This window comes from Sinohyriopsis cumingii, chromosome 2 (genome assembly GCF_028554795.1).
Source record: "Sinohyriopsis cumingii isolate HCF-2022 chromosome 2, ASM2855479v2, whole genome shotgun sequence".
NCBI lineage: Eukaryota > Metazoa > Mollusca > Bivalvia > Unionida > Unionidae > Sinohyriopsis > Sinohyriopsis cumingii.
This window is the reverse complement of record NC_142962.1, coordinates 53,621,328-53,629,018: the sequence shown is the minus strand read 5'-3', so window position 1 is coordinate 53,629,018 and position 7,691 is coordinate 53,621,328.

Below are 7,691 nucleotides of genomic sequence, written 5' to 3'. Positions count from 1 at the left end.
ATACTGCAAATATATTTTTTTTCAAAACACAATGGAAAGTTAACTTCAATACACTAATTATGATTGTTTAATAGGAATGTACCATACCTTTATGTTTGTAAATAATTTTGGCCGGTGGTCTATGTTATAAGAATAAAGAGTATTATTATTATTATTCCCCGTGGTGTTTGACTTCTTTTACACCTTATATTTAACAATACACTCTCACAATTTATTTTTATTATGTATGCTAAGTTAACTGAAAATAAGTAATAATGTAAACTTCCTTTGCCAGTATAATACTAATCTATGGCGAACTATTTCATTACTAAATTAGCCATAATTAGTGGATAAAAATGGTGATTATCATCTTTGTTCCTTTTTCGTGGGTGCAGAACATTGTTATTTGCCGTGTGAAAAATGTTTACATTATTTTCGTGAACTAAGACGTTGTAAATTATGTTGTCAAATGATATTTTGTTCATAATTGAAACAGACTTGCAGCACATTTCGTACTTTTATTATATGCGAACACAACTATACATATCGGATACTTTCGTCTAAGGATAAATGAAACTTTGACAAAAGTTACTATCGTGTCATTGGTACACATGATCTCCCGAATAACATAAATGGTATACTATGATTTGGAACTTAAATTACTCTCTAGCGCGAACTTCATCTTGGATTTGTTAGTATACCTCGTTCGGCTTATCTTTTGAGAGTTATAATAATTTTTATTTTATTTTCTGTGAGGGATTTGATGGTGTATTGGAAACTTTCCATGCATGTGGTCACTGTCAAGTTACTTAAGAAACATGTGACATAAAACGATTGGACAATAGGCATAGTATTCAGTGATATATACTGTACAAAAAATATATATAAAAAATTTTTAAAAAATAGGGTGCATAATATTTGTATTTACGACTCCGTTTACAGCTTTTGTTAGATTTTAGTAATAATTTGCTCGACTATGGGAAGTTAGTTTTGTGAAGATATTTCTCAAACCGAGTAATTAGCGAATTACTAATAGCAGACGACATATTGTGCAGTATGCATGAGACTTCTTGGTAACATTGATTCGTTTGTAAAATGGTTCTACTTTAATTTTTTAGCATAAAGAATTCTAGGGATATTCTCACGTATAAGTGTTAGATCATTTGATATAGGAATAATTCTGCATATTATGTGTTTGCGTCATGTTTCTTAGTGCGTGGCATTAAATACCAGACTGTGTCTCGGGAAAACGTATTGATAAGTCTTACGAATGTGAAGCAAGGAAATAAAACCTGAAGGTGTTGAACTAGAGTTTCTTGAACCTGTGACGTTTAGTTAATTACATGAAAACGATTTGTGGTATAAATTCAGTTAGGAACCCTTCACATGACAATGACTTTTGTCTTGAGGTCCATGGAAATATGGGAAACATCGACCTCAAGTCAGATTCATGCATGTGTTGTTTGATCCCCTCTTCGGTGAGATGCTTTATGACTCCTGGCGTGACACAATATTAAAATAATTTCCCTGACAAACCATTATAATGCTCAGACTAGACACTGAAGGTTATCAGGATTTTTAAACACTAGAATTTGATAGTTGTTATTAAAAGCGGCTTCAATTTTAGGTACGGTATTTATCACAATGATGCATTCGACAAACCAGGAAAAATAAAAACAAATTATGTCCATGAATTCGATGAAGTTACTAATAGCGGGTAAAACAATACGAGTGAATGTCCATCTCTAGGTGGTTATATGTTTGCCTTTAAATTTAATTTTAGTTTAATAATGAAAGGTGCATTTCAATCGCAGATTTGATTTGAACACTTATATTTAGAGAAGAAATTCTGTTATGGTATAGACAGATGAAGTTTCATGCATCTAAACATTGGAAACCGTCGTTTGTCGAAATAAAAACCGAACAAAACAGAATAAAAATTTAAGCCTCAAAATATTTAACTTTTAATCGCCTTATTTAACAGATGTCTTGTTTTCTTCACCATTATCAAACACATTTTCCTATTGAGGATTGAACATATATTTAAGTGTATGATATACTTACTTGCTAGGCATCAATCATCGTACACTGTTTCCAAATGGGCTGTTAAGATACATGCTTTTGTGCGATTTATATCAGCAAAATGTGGAGGAATAAATTTGCTACTATTCTTTGATTGCAAAATGTGCCTTTATAAGGTAGCTTAGGATATATTATTGTCTAAGCTGGCAATTTTATTATGGTAGGTGTACTTTGATATTGTGGCATTTCAAGTTTTCAGCAAGAATTTAATTTATTTCTTTTACCATATCGGATATAACAATTATCATATCTGCATGCAAATGAATCTACAGTGAGAAAATTCCTAGCCCATTAATACCACCTATGGATCAAAGTTTGAAGAATGATGCTTTTTTTGCTAAGATAGTGATTTTTTCTAAAACGTCTGTAAAGTTTCGGTCACATCAAACATATATGTCTCATTAACAAATCTACAACACTTCCAACTACCTTCTCTCCAGTCGATCTTCTGGACATGTTTGCAAATTTCGTCCGTGACAAACTACAAACAATTAGAGATTAGCTTGACACCACAATTTTAGTTGACTCGTCGTCACCATACAGTTGGGATACAGAATTTCAGCAGCTACCATTACCAGCATTTGAACCTGTCTGTATGGATTTCGTACGTACAATCGTGATGAAGAATGCACCAAAGTCATGTGAACTTGATCTAATTCCAACATCACTGCTGCTTGAGTACTTAGGTCCAATATTGCCTTCACTAACTGATGTTATTAATACCTCTCTCTCATCAGGGGAATTCCCATCATTCGTAAAAATTGTTTTTGTAAAGCCTCTGCTGAAGATACCAACACTAGACCATAACGATTTAAAGAACTAACACCCAGTTTCTAATCTACCATTCATATAAAAAATCTTAGAAAAGGTTGTTCTATCCCAGCTTGTATCTTATCTGAATTAAAACAGTCTTTTTAGCAATGTACAATCTGCATATCGCCCTTGCCACAGTACTGAAACTACTCTTCTAAAAGTAGTTAATGACATTCTCTCTGCTATGGATAGCGGAAAGATTACAGTCTTCACCCTCCTTGATTTGTCTGCAGCATGTGATACAATATACCATGCTATATTATTTCACCGTCTCCAGCATGTAGTTGGCATTCATGATACAGCCTTACTGTGGTTCAAGTCCTACTTGATCAATAGGACACAAAGTGTGCTTGCAAATGGAATACACTCCAGCCCAGTTGTTCTATGTTATGGTGTTCCACAGGGGTCTGTTCCTGGACCTGTTCTCTTCATTCTATACACTCTGTCGCTCTCAAGTATCATCTATTATCATCCAGTGTCTCACCAATTGTACGCTGATGACACCAATTATACAAATCTAGCCACCCAACTGAAGTTGATGCTACCATCCAAGGTGAAGAGAGATGCATTTCTGATGTGAAATCATGGATGACATGTAACAAGCTGTAGATAAATGATGAAAAAATGAGGCCATTCTGATCACAACACAATGACCTTCTCATTCACATCCTTTACTTCAAACAATAAATATCAGCAACGCCAAAATTAAATTCACACAATCAGTACGAAGCCTAGGTGTTACTCTGGACAGTACTCTCACATTGCACCAACATGTCATGAACACATGCAAGGCTGCATATCTTGAGCTGATACGCATCACCTCCATTTGCAGATATCTTTCAGATGATGCAACTAAAACAATTGTGTGTTCATTAGTACTTTCAAAACTGGACTATTGTAACTCAGTTCTTTCTGTTTCATCTCAATATCTACTCCAGAAACTTCAAAAAGTTCAAAACACAGCTGTTCGGATCACACTTAGAGTACTACGATCAGAGCACACCTCCCCGCTACGTTGAACCCTACACTGGCTATCCATTCGATCCAGAATCAAACATAAAATTTGTTCTCTGTGCTACGTTTCACTGATGGACTCCAGTTTACCTATCTGACCTCACCCACGTGTGCACACCAGCAAGATACTTACGCTCCTCTTCCGACAATCGTATACTCATTATGCCCACTATGAAAACAAAGTCATATGGACAGCGTTCTTTTGCATACCAGGGCCCAGCAACGTGGAATGAATTGCTCATTGAACTTAGACACAAAGACACAGTGTTCCCATTCAAGAGTGCTCTTAAAACTCACTTATTTTGACTGCAAGAACAAACTTAAAACCTAATAATGTTTCGTACCTTAAACATTTTCAGCATGTTTTTTTTTTATCTTTTCTTATTTCATGGTGGTTGTTTTTGTAATCATATCATTATATATGGTTTTTTTTATCTTATAGATGTCTAATGTTGTAAAGCGCTTAGAGCTTCTAAAGATTAGGCGCTATGCAAAGTCTTCATTTTTATTATTATTATTAAATATTTGTATCTGATAAACGCATCAAATACGTTACGTGATCACTTGCAATTTTTTTATTTCATAAATCTGTAGATTGATATTACAAGATGTACACGAGAAAAGGTACGAGATTAAAACGAAATGGTTTATATTGTTCTTTTTCTTTAATGATACACACATTTTAATGACGGATTGTACTGAAAAGAAGGAAATTATTAAATTAAATATGTAGGGCATTGTGCATAACATTTAGAAAATAAGGACGAAAGTAAGGGGGAAAAAGAAACAAAGAAAATAAGAATATTAAAAGGAATTGTACTCTCTTGGGAAGGGTTCGTTGCAAAAGCGATGGCTGTTCATTTGAAAACAAAAGGGAATTGCTATTTGCAAGAGTACATGACTTGCAGTGGTGCGTACGTTTTAATTGTAGGTACACTTGAGTAAATTTTGTGACGTTTACAACATAGTATGAACGGCAGAGATGTATCACTACACAAGAAAGTATATGAGATAAATTACCATTTAAAGGTTTCCACGAGTTTCTGATAGCTTGGTAACGAATGCAAGAGGGAACGTTGTGTTGTGTACTTTCTACAAGTCTACATCTAAGAAGATGTGCATCAGTTATATTAGTTTCGATAAATGTTGAATAAGTGAATTGCAATTTGTACTAATTCGTAATGACGACGTTTAAATATCCTTTTATCCCCCACCCCAAAATATCTGGGAACCTGAATATCGTCATTATTTAATGTGCATTCGATGTTGTTAATTATTCGTATTGACAAGTCTGGGTTGTTAACGTATTCCATATTTTGTATCTTCGAGAAGACAAACAATTTTTTTGTAAGCAAGACCTACTCGACCTTCCCCTGACCGAAAGCTTATTTGACATTACTTACGTTATAGCGAGTAATAGCACTAAGAACTAGCGGAATCAGATATGTGAAATAGGGAGGGCTTGCCATTTAATATAAAAATGTAAATCATCTAACTTAATGTAATACTTTAATTGATGTTAATCAGTTGCCACACTAACGATTATGGCTACCTCATTTTGTATTTTTATATATCTTTTAGACCCTGCTTTCCTTGTATGACTTTTCGGTTCATTATTAAGTGGCATAATAAATATGGATACAAAATTGGAAAGGTAAATATCCTGCATTTCTGCATATTTGAGAAAATTGCGATACCATATAAAGTTAAATATTCATTTTATACTTCGTGTGTTTTATTTAGTATGCATAGTTTTTACAACCTCTTTGTGAAGATTTAAAATGCCCTTCTTTATGTAGTGTTTTCTATTTTTATTTAATGGCATAAGTGGATAATAAATATTTAGCTTAATTTATAATAGTCTTGCACGTGCATGTCTACATTTTATCTCACATTTCCCAAAATCACGCCTTTTGTTTGAAACAAATATTTACCTTCTTGGTATTTGTAAAATTAGATTTAAACTGACACAATATGACTATCCATTCACTATTCTACCATCCTGCAAACCTGACTAATGATTGTGGGTTAGAACACTACATCAGAGGCGTCCAGCCTTTTTTTGTGTGACTGCGATCCAACACAGATAAAACGATGAGGGCCGCATGAGCCAAATCAATTGCTTATCACTAATTATGCCTGTTAATAAAAATGCATATTTTCAAACGGATTAATTACAAAGCGCAGGGCTGCACAATGTAATGGACTGAACCGCAAAGGGTCCGGGGGCAGAGGGTTCGACACGCCTGCACTAGATTAATGCTTTTTCAACGGACTGTCAGTTGGCGGATGATCAGCTATATAAAATACAGATATATTGACAATTCGTCATGCAGTTGGAAAAAAAAACACTTTTAATGGAAAGTAACTCTGCTTGAAATGTTAAATTTGATAATTTTGTCATTTTTATGGGTCGATGAATTGAATAATACCCGTTTTGATATCTCGTTTTTATCTTCAATGTGTATACGGTTCATAAAACACCCAGAGTTTTATCAGCATTGTATCTGAAATTTGTAAACTTTCAGCTTATACAAACAGGTTTTATATTACTTACTATTATTGGGTGACATATGTTACATGCATTGAATTTAATTTATATTTGATTTAATTTGTGTTTGATTTGATTTGAATGTTTGTGGGCTTTTAAATCTTTTTATGTTCTTTACATGTCAATATAAGGTAATTTTGTTTACTAAAGAATGTGATATTTTCCAGAAAGTTCCGTTTGACCTGAATCTTTCTTTAAATACCTAATAATAGAAAGAATTGTTTCTATTTTTGACTTAGTTCCTGGCCTTGATTTAGAGTCAAGTAAACAACTTTTCTCGGAGTAGAATGTTTGGCTCTTATCAAGGTCATACAGGAGCTTTTCGACTTTTACATGTACACATGATCACGTCATGACCTGTAACGTCGCACTATTAGTAAGAGGGGTGGTTAATTGGATGACCTCCCTCGATATAATATCCCGGCGGGAGTGAAAGTAGAATGAAATTTCAACAGAGAACTGATCGAGAATACTGGGACGAAATAAACAATATGAGCCTCGTTTTGACAAGAAAATAACAACTTTAATCAGAACAAATTAAAACGGCAATTCCACCTCAAGTTAGATTATCTAAGTAGAATTTAACTGGTGTGTCCAAGAGAGGTGAAAAGAGCGCAATGTCCGCGATCGATTGCATCACCTTCATTCACTTTGGCCGTATATCACGTTCTCCTGTTCATCCTTCCTAAACTCTAGGTTCTGCCCTTTCATGGACTTCCTGATACTTTGTCCTTCTTTCGTTCTTTTCCCCGTACTCATGTCTTCGGACTGTCTCGTCTTTCTCTCAGAAAGCTGTTCATTGTAGCTGTTTCTTTCAGGACTTGTGTGTCCTAGCACTAAACGTGCCTTTCTTTTTACACGACGACCACCTGGTCCCTTCCTTGTTTCACGAGGAAAGCACAAACCACCTTTATGCTTTCACGGGAGTCGACTAAGTTTCCTCTTCTAGGAAATGTTCAGACAAAAGAATTTTGAGTAGGGTCGTCACTTTAAAATCAGATTGTTCTAAAGTGTACGCCCTAACTTATTCTAGCCAATCGTATGCGGTGGTCCCTAATCTTTCCCAAAGAAATAATTCATTTAATCAGATTTGGACAGCTCAGAATCTGTGTACGACAATGCGTGACAATTTTCCTTTGAAAATATGATAAGTGGACATAGGCTCCTACCAAGCGGTTATGGTTGGTAGCTCAAATGTTTACTTTCTAAGGACCGTGTTAAGATATCCCGTTCTACTTCACTGGGTCGGAAT